This window comes from Papilio xuthus, unplaced genomic scaffold (assembly GCF_000836235.2).
Source record: "Papilio xuthus unplaced genomic scaffold, Pxut_1.1 DF827680.1, whole genome shotgun sequence".
In the NCBI taxonomy this organism is placed as follows: Eukaryota; Metazoa; Arthropoda; class Insecta; order Lepidoptera; family Papilionidae; genus Papilio; species Papilio xuthus.
Window position 1 is genome coordinate 2,301,483 of NW_013530969.1, and position 16,557 is coordinate 2,318,039.

Consider the following 16,557-nt stretch of genomic DNA (forward strand, 5'->3'; position numbering starts at 1 on the left):
TACACCAGTAGATGGCAGCCGTCAACCTGTCATTCCGGCGTTATACTCGGTGAAGGTTGGACGTGTGCGTGCACTGGATGTAGTGGTGAGCCAGTGCAACAGAGATAGCAAGCAGAGTGATTACTACAATATTCAAGCTCATGTTTTATGTCGGAACTCACTATTTTATTTTCTGCGCTTTCACACACCGATAAAAAACTTATTTTAATTTTAAAACTACGTCATATATTATACATAGATGTCTATGTATATTTACTATATACAGAATTGTGTATTTAATTGTCTACATATCATCCGTATTTAATTAACATATTTTTATTCATTTACTTTCAGAAACCTTTAGTTGTATAATCTGCGTTTTCATTTGTAGCAAATTATACCTAGGTTCACGTCTAAATTATACAATTAAAAACGACTTAACTTGTCTTAATTAAGATTCATTGTTATGTCGTTTGTACGACACATACTAACAGTATAACGACATGGAATTAAGATAATTTGTTGTCTACACATCAACATGAGATTTCTAAATTTATTATACGTATAAATTGTCTTAATCCATCATGAGTAGAACGATTTTAAACATCGTTTGAGCTATTTTCAAAAGATCAAGACTATTTAGTTATACTACATGTTAATTCAGTTTAAAGTTTTCTTCATTTAATTTACTTTAAGAGTTCCGTACCTCGTAAGGAAAAAAACCGAACTCTTATAGGACCTTAGGACCACTTAGTTGTTCGTCCGTTTGTCTGTCAAGACTTACCTTTTTTTACACGAACTTGACGAAAAAATCTTTAAATGAAAATCTCAAAATTTATTAATCGCTCCGTTAGTACGTCACGTAGGAAAATTTATTCCCTTACTTTACGTAATAAATTTCCAAGTATAAGTAAAGTAAATTGGTTATTGTCATATATTATATTGTCATCTTAATCAAGGATCTGTAATATTAATTACAAAGCATCAAAGACCTCCCTTGACTTTACCCTTCACCAAGATATATGAAATACTCTCAAGTATGTTTTCAATGTCAAAATCTTTTATATATATAAAAGAAAGTCGTGTTAGTTACACTATTTATAACTCAAGAACAGCTTTACCGGTATGGTTGAAAATTGGTGAGGTAACTTAGTGTCAGGAGACGGACATAGGGTCCTATTTATTAAGTTTTTTTCGTATTTCTGTCTTGAAGAGCTGCTTTTTATTTAACTTACTAATGTTATAAATGCGAATATTTAGATGGTTGTGACGTGGACGGATCTCGATTAAATTTGGCATACGTACAGAACATAGTCAGATAGAACACATAGGCTACACTAATTAATTTTTTTTATATATCCACGCGGACGGAATCGCGGGCGACAGCTAGTATTTATTGAATGAAAGAAACTTCAACACCTCAATAACAAGATTAAAATTAATATTACAGGTTGCTATAAACGACGTATGATACATAATGAAGAAACTTTATAAGCTACAATCTTGACTTTGGGTTCAGTTGCTTTGTTATGTATGAAATATGAAGACAATTTAAATAAGTTAATCTAAGTTAAATTGAAATGTTATTATCTATGAATACAATATCTTATATTATTTAATGATTATTCTAAACCATCTTATTTTTTTAATCGTACAAAAAATTTAACCGAATAACTATGAGTTTTTGAGACCATGATCGTTTAAAGCATATTGTTATCTCTGTTTTGACGATACTAATGACAGGGACGAAACTAACGATATGTTTTATACAGAGATTTTAAAATCAGTAACCAAAGGATTTAAAGTAAAACAAATGAATAATTGAAAACGTTAATTCAAAAGATTTTTGAGTGAATTCAGATATAACGATGTCTAATAGAGATGTATGAAATTAACTTTTTGTAATTCAAAATATCTCATAGGGTTTTATTAGATGTTTAAAATTCTCTATTTTCTATTCCGATTTTATATTTACATTACAGTTGGAGGAATTAAAAAAAAGTTAAATGTCTCAAGAATACAAAATAGAGAAGTTCCTAGAGATTTGCGCAAGGAAATTTAATTGCAGTTAGTAATTAAAATAATTCCATGTTTTACCGCAGCTTCAAATAGTTACCTATCTACGAAAGAAAATAACTACAAAGTTAAAATATCCGTATTGTGTTTCTTTTGCTAAGAATATCTAATGAGTATTTTTAGAGATTTCAGTTTAAAGGCTATGTTTAGTTAATTGCTATTATTATTTCCATACTAGCTGTCGCTCACGACTCCGTCCTGCTCCGAACGACAGAATTAAAAAAAAAACTTTAATTAGCCCATGTGTTCTTCCAGACCATGTTCTATATGTATGCTAAATTTCATCGACATCCGTTAAGCTGTTCTGTAGATAATTTCAAACAAACATCTATCCATCTATCTAAACATTCGCATTTAAAATATTAAGTAACATAAGATGTTTTGCAGTAGATACTTATGTAGTAAGCATCCAAATGTTTAATGTCGAATTCAAGTATTCAAAGGGCTTACCGTAAGCTATGTTTGGCGCATTAATTAAAGGTTTCGACGGACTCGTTAAGAGTTATTGAATAAATTGATCCGAGTGATTAATTGACTATTAATTACGTTATCGCTTAGCACCTGCGTTTGCTTGATTTAATTTAGGTACCTTGATTATGATGATGATTATTCTATTACTTATGAATATTTAGAATTGTTTATGGTACGAGACACAAATACAAACGATGCCCTTGTTCTATGAAAACCTACATCTAATGGTACGTGTTATTACAAAGTTAGATTCAATTGTTATTTAATTTTACATCACAGAACAAACAAATCCGCTATCATTATGTTCCGTCTCCTCATATCCTTCATTATGCGTTTTACTTTTAAATATTCGGAAAAAGCATTGTTTTAAATTTAATTAAATATAGGTGGGGTAAAAGAAGAGGCTTCCCTCTTATGTCATTCGTATTGACAGGGGTCAACAGATTATCGGTTTGATGGAAAGCGTTTTATCGACTAATCTTCCTGAACGCCCGGTCCAAAATTTTTAAAATAATAATAAGATAAGATACAGTTAAAGCCATAAATAATAATAATCATGTGTTTTTTACACTTAATCTACTATTATTAATCTTATTAATCTAAAATCTATGGTTAAACTATTGGATGTTACGCATCCATTATACTGGAAACTTTATGAACACACTTCTACCAAGTTTTGAGTTTTTATTTGTCACAAAATGATTATTATATTAGAATGAATAAATCAAACATATACAAAATCCGAAGAGCTGTCTGACTGTCACTTAAAATGTCTCTTTTGTTTAACAATCGCAAAGATAATTACAATCCTTATCTTATTTACAACAATAAAGTGCTGATTAGTACTTCAAAGGAAACTTGTAAATGATTTTAGCAACGAAAGAGGTTTTAATTCAAAATTTTATTTTTAAAAAGTTACGTTATATCAGAAGAAAAGTTTAGTGTTTAAGGTAAAGTTATCGTGACGTTTAGGTATTCGGATCATTAGATTATCAATCAACAAGCGACTGGGATTGATTGAATACTGATGACTGTACAGGTCTCGAGATTAATGTTCCGAGCAGTGTATACGAATAATTTGACGAACAAAGAAAGCTTATTCTTCGAGAAATTTGGTAATATACACCTGTACATAAATATAGGCATTTTATAACAATTAACGTTATCGCAACTACCCCTTTAATTAAAAATGCAGAATTTGATCCTTGGCGGTCAAATCGCAGACTGCACTTTAAAACAGTTTTTATGAAACGAATATCGTTATATCTGTTGAACATTGATGAATGTTCAAATGATTTGTAAAATCCACTTGTTAATACAATCAAGCAAAAATCAGTGTCATTTCACAAAATCATTTTTAGGTCGGTTTAGCTCACGATTTAACCTTCTATGCGCTACTAAACAGTCATACGCATGATCCAAGCACGCCCCGCTTACAAGCAATAACATTAAAATGCTAATATGACGATCAGAGAGATGAAAACAGGGTTAAAAATGCAGATTAAGTACAAAGACGCGAGAAGCGACGCGGCATCAATGTGTTTGATAATACCACAAAACACACATTCGCATAATTTTTCGATTATGTTATGATTCAGCGAGCATGTCTCGCTCATTTCGAATGAAACATTTAGTATAACAACCAGTTGCAATTGTTATAACCTCATTTGCTCCTACATTGCAACTATAACCGTTCATTTACTTAAAGTTTATTACAAGTATGTTGTTTGAAGTCTTTTAGACTGAAAGAACGATAGCTAACTATTAATATCAATTATATCAAAAAGCACTAATTAAAATAAAAGGCATTTTACATTTACTTCTTGTAATAAAAACTAAAAGAGAGAAGAACGTCATCTGGTGAAAATAAAAGTAATTTTTCCTGACTCGACTTTTAATTCCGTACGACAGAAATGAAGTGACTTTCTTTATTTTTAGCAATTTATACATCTAGACTTGAATATTAATCCTCAAAGAGAAAAAAACTACTAACATCTAAACTAGATACTGGCGACCGAGAGAGTTAAATACTCTGCTTTTTAATAAATTTATGACTACTGAGATTGTACAGCCCAGTAGATAAGCCATTTAAGAATCTTATATTAGAGAAAACATACTCTTTTACAATTCAATCTTACTAATATTATAAATGCGAATGTTTGGATGGATGGATGGATATTTGTTTGGAGGTATCTCGAGACCGGTGTTATGGATCTCGCTGAAATTTGGCATATATGTAGAACATAGTCTGGAAAACACATAGGCTGCTTGTTACGTTTCTTTTTACTTCGCGCGGACGGAGTCACGGGTGTTAGCATGTTTAATATATAGTTGATATCTCTGAATACGAACTAAAGTATCACGATACGGTACATAAGGAATTCCAGAAAATGCATTTTCTTTTGAAATGCACCAACGTCAACCGAGCGGTGTCTAATATCGCAAAGAAATCTTGAGGCAATATTTACAATAGAATATATTTCTGTATATATCGTTTTATAAGTTCACATTAAAACTTGTGAGTTACTAGAGATTGTTCTAGGTAAAAAAATACGGTCTTCAATGTATGATGAAATCAATGAATCATTTTACGAAAAAATAAAGAAGTTATCCAGATCTCAAATAACATTGAATTAAAAGTTTTATAATTAAAGATTATGTTAAAGAAATATTTTTATTTTATGAAAAAGAGGGATGCCTTAAATAAGGAAGATAACGACACAAACAAAATGCAGAAAAGAAGCTTGTGCGACGAACGAAAATATTATGATATCTTTCTAACTACGACCACAACGATGACAGATTAAATATTATTTTGATATAAAAGAACCAACAGATATAATAATTAAAGGAAAAACTGATAAACCTATAATTGCATTTATACAAAGCTTAAATATACGATCTCGTTTGCGATTTTTATTTCATGGCAAGAGGAAGATGGCAAGAAAGAAATATCAATAAACGTGAATTTGGCCTAAATTTTCTCTTTTTCTTTGTCTGAATTTAGTGCAAATTCATGAGCTCATCAGTATAATAAGCCGATAAAGATCAGGAGCCGTGCTACAATAGCTACCTGAATGTATATTGAAAGATATTGACTTTTTTACAGTCATTTAAGTTAAATTTGCAAGTTTATATGTTAAATATTAAATGCTTGGTTATAATAATAATGATCGACAAACTGCACTCGATTTATGGCTTTTAATATTTGCATTATAATTAAGTCTCGTATAAAACGTGATAGATAATAGCGGAATTGATAAATTGTAACTTAACATAAACCTATTTTAAAATCCATCTGAACCAGTAAATGTACTTTTAATTTGCAAATTAGATGAACATCCATAGAGTTTGGTAAATTGAAACAAATTGAAATTGGAAGAATACGAGTATACGGTAATAGGTTGTATATGAAACGAATGTTAAGGTTTAAATTAATTTAAAAAATCTAAGTAATCTGTATAACTATCAGTAGTAAGGTAATGTAGAGGTCAAACAAATCGCTCCTTATTAATATAATATCGGTCACTTACACTAAACAAAAGAAAACACTTAGAGACCTCTCTTGAAGTCTTACGATTTCGATACAAGTAATTAATCTTATATATAAAATTCTTGTGTCACAATATTAGTTACCATAATCATCTGAAACGGCTTGAATGATATTTATCAAATTTTATATCTATATTCAGTAAATCGGCTACTATCTATTTTTTAATCCCGCGCGAACGGAGTCGCGGGTAACAGCTAGTATAATAGGTAGTATCATAAAAATAATTTCAGTCCAATGAATACGAAGTTGAGATACGTCAGAGCAAAGGAGAAAAAATGCCTTTCGCAGATACACCCACTTCTGACAGGGTTATTGTTGGGGAAGGAATGTTTTTAAGACAACTTTGCGTACCGCGAGATTGTCTTATACAATAAACTTTTCTTCATCGGCCTTGGTTATTTTATGTCAGAAAAAAATCAAGTTTAAAAATAAATCTTCTATTTCAACTAGCTGTCGCCCGCGATTCCGTCCGCGCGGGATTAAAAATAGATGTTGGCCGATTCTCAGACGTACTCAATATGCTCGCAACATTTCATGAGAATCGGTCAAGCCGTTTCGGAGGAGTATGGGAACGAAAATTGTGACACGAGAATTTTATATATAAGATAGTGGCATACCGATTCTAAAGATACATATTTAAAGATAGAATTATTCAACCATACAATATGGATAGTTACTGTGGATTATAAAGGCTTAAACACGAAGGTCCAAAAAGAGTTAATTGCAGGATACCTGACAGTTTTGCTTAGCTTTACAAATACACCGTACTATGGATAATAAACTATCGAAAAGATTTTACTAGTAACTATCCGTTAAATCGAGACGAAAAAGTTCGTATTAAATTTACGAAAACAAAACAATACTTTTCACCGCTAAGGTAAATTAAAGTTGTTTATCGCCGTTATTGCTTCAAATATCATAAAATACGCTTAGAATTCAAACCTAATAAGGTATTTTCAAGGTGATAGCGACACTTGAAATTTCGCAAACAATATATTGTTAACTTATATTTCTTAGAAAACGAAACAAGTTAATAAATACAATTATTTGTCAAATAAATAGCGTAGGTCGTCTATTTTTTTTTAATTGACTTGCAAAATCCAAAATAAAATTGCTGCAAATATTCGTATTGCACATTTTATATTAAGCTATCAAATTTTAATACCACATAATTACAAATTTAAACCAAGAAGCCCTCCGTTACGTAAAAAATCACGCACCATATTCGCTTTTATTTTCTTAAAAATGGAACGGAAAGACATCTTAAAAAATTGGATATAGAAAATTTTAACTATGAATAAAATCGTGGCTGCCATAGAAATAAATAATAAGTAAAACAAACTAGCAACTTTACAGCTTGAAGTTCATATTAAGGTATTTGATTTCAATGTATGCAAAAATAACTCGTGTAACTTATTTTACAGCAATTGTTTCTCGAAATGTCTATGTATCGGCAGTAATTACAAGAACTATAGTACATTCAATATAGAACACACTAATTTAATATCCAGAATAAAAGAAAATGGATTCAATCTATAGAACTGATTTATTATTGTCGGACAAGCAGCTATAAATCAAAGGCAGGCGTGGTGCTCACGTACCCATAATTACACCGGGACTTAACGAAAAAACTAATGATTATTTGTTATATAACCCTTTATTACAACATATACTAGACAAATATTGAATTTATTTTGCAATTTTTGCTCGTTAATTTTTTTGATAACAGATTTTTTTAATTACAATTCCACATTCGCGGTCTAATGGTCGCATGATGGTTTTTGTGGAATCATGGTAAGAATACTATTGGTTATTAAATTGATAGATAAATAATTTTCTTTGTAAAAATATTAGGAGATTTTTGTTAATTTACTAATATTATTTATACCATTCCAACTAAACTCTATGCTTGTGTTAGGACATGGTTTACGACAATAGTCGAATGAAACGTCGAAACATGATCGGAAATCTGTACCATTAGGCTATTGACGTTTCCCTAAATTAAAGTTTAGTATATTTTTTCCGAGTAAACGATGACTTAGTTAGAAAATATCACGACCGGTAAATACAGTCAACAAAACTGTCGGTAGTAATAAATTATCTGTAATCTTTTTACCGCAGCAATAGAGATAATTTCCTTTGGCTTTGTTAATTTTACTCATTGAAGTGTGACACATAAATGTGTCTGAATCATTTCATAAATCATTTTATACGATTTTATTATGTAATTCTAAATATATAAACAAAACAAGAGTCCCTAGAAAGTAGTAAAGCAATGCTTTTGTAATATTAAGACTAAAACTTGGGTAAGCTTCACCATTTTAACTTAATTGAATCAATTTATTACACTATAAAGTATTTATTAATTCTATTAAAACTTTAACAATTTAAAGTTAGTAAATGTTTTCAATAGACGTAAATCCCATATGATTATCTATCTTCGAAAGACACATTAAAATAAAGAAGACAAATACTTTTAGGATGAAAATGAATTTTTCGAAGTTGCCTATAATAATGGTGAAATCGTTGAAAATAACCGGTACCGAGATTACGAGACTTCGTTAGCTTCATTTTATTAGTGAGCCTAACTAGAAGTGTCTACGCTGCGGGCGGATTCACTATATGAGGTTACATTTTTCTATTTGTAAATTTTTGCACTTTATTTTTAGCTAGCTTATTTTCAGATTTTTAGAAAAGAATATGTATACAGAGAAAGTGTACTTGAACATAAAAAAAAAAGTTTCTTAATTAGTTCTCGGCATTTACTTGGTCTTCTAAATTAAAAAAAATGTTCCGCACCAAAAACTTGAGAATTTTAAGCGGTAAAATACATTCACGCGATCAGAATGTGTTATAGAAAACTAGTCACTTGATAGAGTTTCTTATTAAACCAAGGATCATAAAGAGCCTTGTGCATAAAAGCAGCTGTCGCATACCCGATACAACATAAATCTCTCACGGCACCCAAGAAATTGCCTCGGATATGAATACACAAGTGAATATTTGAGATTATAGACAAGAGTAAGGTATGAGGAATAATAATTCTTGCTTTAATAAAATCAGTAAAATAAACAGCATAATAATAAATAGTTTTTACAGTGGTAGAGCCCGCTTTAACATCTTCGCACGAATTGGCCAGGTTCACCCGGTGAAATACCGCGACCACACAGAAGACAGGCGTCAAGTGGAAGCAATTCCGCGTTTCGTCTGATGAGTGTGCGTCCTCTTTCCCCTCCCACCCTTTTTCTTATAAGGAAACGATAGGAAGTGGAAGTGGACTTTCCGGATGAGAGGATGCATGGAAAGGGGAAATATTTTCTTTCCGTGCATCCTCTCCTCCGTCGATTAAAGGTAGGCAACGCATATGCAATTGCGTATGTCTATGGGCAACGGTCACTTCGCTATTTCAGCGATTTCAGGTGGCCGTTCGCTCGTTTGCCACCTTATGATATAAAAAAAATCGAACAATTTAAGTAATACGAAACGTTCTAAATTCAAGAGCAATTAATTTTAATCTTCAATGACTTACCAATTTTTGAATCTTATAAATAGAAAGGAGAAGTAGAGATAGAAATGGAAATATAGGACCTTATGTAATGAAAAGTATTCGTCTATTTCAAGATATCATTTTCTTAAGTCAAGTAGTACGTGGAGGGTTGACTATGCTCGCGTAATTCACGCTAATTACCAACATTTGTGATGAATAGATAATTAATCTTCTTAAGAAAATTTCATCACAAAGATAAGATTGTCCAGTGCTTTTATATCACAAAGATCTTTTCTCATCTTTTAATTAGTTTAGGAAATTTAACTATCTAATCTTTGTAAGATAATGATTTGGAAACGATAGTACCGAAGATTTCATGCTTTAGAAGAAGTTTAGAACTTTCTGTTCAATTCTTCAGGAATAATGAAACATAATGGGATTAGTTATTAATTTTCTGAAGCTTTGTGTTGCCAGTACCCGACCCTATTTCATTATTTAATCATAACAAGTTAAAAACGCTCCATTGCACTATATTTCCTTAATCCAAAAAGGTATTCAAACATGTATACCATTATTACTTTCAAAATATTCCTAAATTATAACAACCAATTATCCCTAATAAGTATACTTAAATCTTGTTTGTAGAAACTTTAGTTCACTTCTTTGACCTCTTTACCTAAAAGTCTATGTGTACATAAATGTATAAATCACGACGATTATCAAAAGTTAGGTCTTCATTCCTAACAATATTTTATATTTGTAACACGAAATGAAACTTTCATAAGGGCAAGCACTAATCCGTGGCTAAGAAAAGTTTTCCCGCTCGCGGCGAGCGACGAGTGGACGAAGAGCTGACTAAAGCTTGGCGATTAAGGACTTCAAACTTACGAGAATCTCACAATTTTTCCCACTTTTTTCACCCAACTTTAAACTCACTTCATACTCCAGCCAACTGCATTAAACATTTTTAACTCTAAGTGCTAGTGGAGTTTAGTAGTTTAGTGAAGCTTTTTAAAATAATATAAATAAATAACTATAATTTCATATGTATTTATTACATCAAAATAATACAATTATACTCAAACTACCTTATCTTTCCTTTAGTAAACGTCATAAAATGGTGATTTAATTAATAAATAATTTTTATTTTACGCGATAAATGGACACAATACACAAACATAATAACATAGCCAAGGTAGTTATGGTGAAAACGAGTAGGTATTTACTGTATTGTAATTATTCAACCCTTGTCTCAACATAGCCATTGTTATCAAAATCTCATTTACCCCTGCGTTTGTACGACATTCCTGGCTTGTGAACTTTAACCAACTACACGTTATTGTTACAATATAACCAGATAAATATACTTCGCAAACAATGTTTGTGTCAACACATCAAAATTGTTCTAAGTTTTCGCAATCGGTTGAAGGGAACGACGAGAAATATCATTTTACAGAGTAATAGAAATAGCGAATGAGCGTCAGTGGCTCAGGGGTGAAGCACTTGAATTGTAATCTGCAGGTCCTGGGTTCGAATCCCGCTATTTACCAATGCGGTTTTCGAATTACACATGTACATTTATCCGATGTTCTTACGGTGAAGGAAAACATCGTGATGTAATCTGCACATCTGAGAAGAGATTGAAAGATATGTGTAAAGTCAACCAACCCGCACAAGGCCAGCGTGGTTTGACCTAATCACCCCTTACTTAGGGTAGGCACCGAGCCCCTCTGTGGGGAAGTACATTGAGCTAGTGATGATGATGATGGTGATGAATCAGAAACAACATTTCCTACAATGCTCTTACATAAGTTCACTCTATATTTATATCACACGGATTTTTCATTGTTTTTAAAATTTTAAAGCTTGCATGTCTGTTTTTAAATATCGCCTGGAGCGTTCGTAAACCTCACTACGTATAGATAAGGGATGTTTTAAAATTGTATTTCGAATCATTGAACGATCGAATAGCACAGACCAAATGGTTATTTTCCATTTTAGATTTTGCAAATCGTGAACAAATTCATTTATTTGCTAAAGCATTGTTGTCATATCATGAATTCTACGTTAGGCCTCGAGCTAAAGCGATATAATCTTTAAAATGACATTTAAAAATTATTGTGTTATATTTAACTGCATTTATATTATCATTTATTTTATATTATTTTAAATTTGTTATTACTAATTGAAGAATAACAATGTAATAGGTGTGTTTATGATAAAAAAAATCCAATTTTCTGGTTATAAATTACAGGAAAAATCAAAAAAGTTTCATCCAATTATACAGGCCGTGGTCGCCGGTCTACTTCATATATATACTAAGCACTTAGGTGAAAATCTGAAGATATCTAAGCGAAGTATAACAACATTTTTAACGAAACAGCCACCTTATAGTTATGAAGACGTCTTCATTAAGTTTAATGTCTAATATTATACGTTTATCGAAGTGAACAGAAGGATCTTATTACCAATATTATTAATGCGAATATTTAAATTAATGGATGGATGTTTGTTTGAAGGTATCTCCGTAACGGCTCAACGGATTTTGATGAAATCTTGCACACATGTAGAACATAGTCTGGAAGAACACAAAGGCTACTTAATAAGATTTTTTAACTAAGCGCGGATGAAATCGCGTGCGACAGCTAGTAACGAAATAAATTAAGAAAAAAAAAATTAATGTAGCTAGAGAATGGAAACAGAAGAAGGAGCAGATATTCAATGATGAAAAAAGAGAAATAAAAACTAGTAACTTTTAAAATATTCATTATAATTACAACTCATGATCAATATGTGTTAAACAAAGGTACAATTAATATTTTATTTCATGAGTTTCTGCACAACAACCACTGGCTAGAAATATAAACCGTAGACAATTATAATAAAGGAAATTAATTAATAATTTTGAATACTACATGAATGGACCCTTTGCGGCGACTACAACAGTGTATAGAATTTATAATCATACCCTTTAATATATTTGATTGGAACAGAAATAACCAAAATTGCATGCAAAATCAATTCTCTACGATAGGTCAGTTTTTTTTTTGCTTGATAGTTCCGTTTAAAAAATGTATTATAAAAACGTATATGATTTTTATAAACGTGCATTTAAAAATGTTTTTTTGGTTTCAAACGAACTTAATATCCGTAGTCAGTAAACAGTAAACTAAGAAATAGGATCATATAAAGATTTTATAAGAAGAAATCGCATAAGTGAGAATTTAAATTTTCCAATACTGTTTTATTGACTCTGAAGTAATTTTCTATTTCACATTGAAAACGTTCTTCTACGTTAACGGAAGTTTTATTGAAATTCCAAACAATACAAACATTTCTAAATATATACAATCCTTATATCGATGAGGACGATATAATATTAGTTATATCATGCGTACATAAAGAAAAAAAGATAGCAAGATAATTGAACAATGTTGATTTTAGTCTTTAAATTTACCTCATCTCATGTAAGCTAAATAACTAAAATCGACAAAAAATGTCCCCATGTAATTAGTCATTTTTTACTTTTTTTTTGTTATCGTAGTGGTAAATGATGATACGATTGACGGCAAGTAAATTAATTAATTAATTAATTAATTCACTTAAAAAAATCATACCAAATATAAAGTATTTTAAACATCATGTATATTGCCTTGACTTTATATTTTTGAGTTGTTACTTATATTTCCTAACGTACAAATTTCCATCTGCACGACATAAAAGTTTCCGTCGGCATTTACTTGTTGCGCGTTTCAGAATATTTTCTCCTGGATAAAATTTAAGATGTAACTTGAATTTGTTACAAGATAAAGGAATAATAATTTGGTTAAACCATTACTGTTTTTAGTTCTAATATTTTTAATGCAAAAAAAAGTAAATAAGGCTCGTTTTGTTAATTTTACGAATGTCATATTTTCTTTACAAATTATATTAAAAATATACTTGCATATCTTATGTTTTAAAAAGTATGAAGTAACTTTTATAATTTAACTTACCTTAAATGCGTTGAGCGCAGGGTCGAAAGTTTGAATTTATCTAATTTATGATAAAAGTAAATGTAAGGTATTCACAAAAAAGTAAACTGACACTGCACTGGTTAGACGAAAGTTGGAGATGAGTTTATCGTATGGTCGCAATGTCCTCAGTGAGAACGTTTGGTCGCGCCAAACTTGTGTGACGGTTGGTTGGTGCGACGGGTTTATATCGTGAGTCGAGAGGATGCTGCGCGCATGCGTCCACACCATTCATGTCACCATCTCAATGACCGCCTCCGCACCAATCAGTTTTTTTTTAACAAAAAAAGTTGCCTTCACATTTGCATAAAGCTGAGGAAAATTTTCAGAACTTTTTTTCAGATTTCAGAGAATTTTTTTTAAATCTGCCTCTTGCGGGTGTGGAATTCAGATAATTTATAACCAATTACTTAAATAGTTATAATTACTTTAAAGTCTTCATAATAGTTTACTTAACTTTTGTGATATTATATATTAAAATAACAGTATTAAATAGCAGGATTTAAGAGAAAAAGAGTTCCAATGTAGAATAGTGTAGAAAAATTAGTTAGGTCTATATATGAAGAAATGTTAGTTCGAGTCTGTTATACAAACTGCGCAATATGTGACTTGAAACTTTTCTTGTTCTTTGCAAAGCTATAAGTTATCTAAAATCGCTATAAAATGACAAACGTTAGGATATAAAACAAACTTTAAGTGAGTTCAATCCTTTCAAAGCTGAACTGAGAACAATGTCTTGGAAAATTACACTAAAATGTATCTTAAACTAAGTAAGAACTTCCATTATCTTTCCCAACTATTAAGTTGATACACTTTATATGGACTATATTCTTTTTAACACGATAAAACTTTTATATAACCCAAGTGCATTGCATAAAAATGTCGGGAAAACTTCCTAATATTACCAAGTACTCGGCTTTTAATTACATACAAATACTCTGAGAAGAGATTCAAAGATATGTGTGAAGTCAACCAACTCGGAGTGGGCTAGCTTGGTTCACTATGGCCTAATAAGGTAGGCTCCGAGCTCCTTCGTGGGGACATAAGCTATTTATATTCTCATAGTATTTTTTTAACAAATAACTGTAAAACTACTACGATAATTATCTTCTGAGTAAAAATATATTTCGTATACGATTATTATTATAGTGAAGATACGCTTTACAACGTGTTCCCACTGAAAACAACCAAGCGAAAACATGTCGTTGTCTCACTCTTTCCTAGGAGAATGTGAGGACTAAAAAATATAACAGTAGAACAATTATATTTAATTTAATTTTCATAGGAAAATGCATACACTACATGCTTCATGAATCGTCACTTCATATTTAACTAGTGTCGTAATGATGACGCTATACCATAAAGATAAACGCATAATAAAATGGAACGCAACAGCTTAACACAGTTAAATATGACGTGACGTAGTAAAAACTGTTGTAGATTTCCAAAAATACTTTAAAAATGTTTCTCCAAGTTTTAGAAGCTTTTTCGTTTTAAAACCTATAAACCAACTAACGGTGATGAAAAACGCGATGTAACCTGCACATATCTGAGAAGAGATTCAAAGTCAGCCAACCCGCACTGGGCTTGGTCTGACTTAGGCCTAATCACCCCTTACTTAAGGTAGGCTCCGAGCCACTCGGTGGGGACGTATAGTGAGATGATGATGATGAAACCAACAAATGCCAATTGGAAAAGGAAGTTTACGTAGTAACAACTATTTTTAGAGAACTTAGGTAAGTGTGTATATAATGCATATAAATCAATTAACCAACAAAAACCCCGGGAAAGGCCAGTATTAATTAATGTGTTACGATTTTAAAATTAATCATCGTGCGTTTGTTATGTGTTATTCATTATTTGAACAAACTTAGACACGCGAACGTCGCATTGCAAACATTAAAATCCCGTTTCGTTTTTACAACTCGCACGTAGCGAATGACTACCTTCATAAAGATGGAGAAATTACAACGGCCCTGTTTATCTTATTACGAATCAAAATTTAATTTGTCAGGCAACTCGACGGGTGCCATTACACGCTTCAGTAACTCCATTATTTCAATTAATCTTATACGCGTTAATCTTTCACCTTTAAAATAAATGGAAAATTTATGGTTGACTGTTATTTTATTTTACCACCGCGATTTAACTTATAATAAATATATTTACTATTGCCAATTGAAGTGATACGTAAAATTTTGATTTACTTGAAGTTTACAAATAATTATTGAATATTTGGTCTAATAACTAGAACAATAGAATCTCTACAACCTGGACCTTGTTGTCCTCGGAAATAAAAAAACAGTATTTGTTGCTTCAGTGGAAGGTAGCAGTGAATATAAAAATTGACCTATAATATTCCCGAATACATCAACCATCTTCAAATAAAAGTCCTGTTAATATAGGTACAACCATTTCAAAGATTACCCGGAACAAACGTGGACTTGCGATCAGATGTTACATACAGACACTCCATTTGTATTAATTATATTTAAATAGATAAATAAATATACGATAGGTACTTACAGTTAAGTAATAGCTGCAATACCCACTTCTAAAACAAAAGATGTTCTTAAAATCACACTAAGCTATTGAAATTGATATTTGTATTTTTTCAAAAGTACGTCACTTTGCAATTCTGGGCACTATCTGTACGGGTTCTAGTCGTATCGTTGAATGACGTTTTGGTGTTTTTCTAGTAACTATAGTAGGCAAAATATCGATCATCAGCATTGGCAATGAACCCTCAAGGTCTTCCACGTGTCGATCTCTGCCTTTTGCAATCGTAACTAAAATAAGGTTTTGTGTAAAATTTTGCAAATTTCTAACTAAATTATAGGTTATTAGGTAAACCTTTATTCTCAAAGATTTTCTAAACTTTTTAAAATTAAAAATATAGGTAACAGTTCCTCTCTTGCCTTCTGGATCGAAAAATCCTAATAGATCTTTTTGTCATTGCTATAGAAATATTTCAAAGT

At 31.1% G+C, this 16,557-nt stretch overlaps 1 protein-coding gene across 3 annotated transcripts in view; it reads right to left on the bottom strand.

Moving 5' to 3' along the window:
* Dh44 (corticotropin-releasing diuretic hormone 44) overlaps window positions 1-16,557 on the bottom strand; it is a 40,132-nt gene that overhangs the window by 23,522 nt on the left and 53 nt on the right. The window contains exon 2 of one of the 3 annotated variants that reach the window (XM_013311875.1): window positions 16,106-16,133. The gene's annotated coding sequence lies outside the window, so the exon portion shown is untranslated. Of the gene's footprint in view, window positions 1-13,561; window positions 13,735-16,105; window positions 16,210-16,557 lie in introns of those variants that run through there. The other 2 variants (XM_013311876.1, XM_013311874.1) reach the window with 2 other exon arrangements.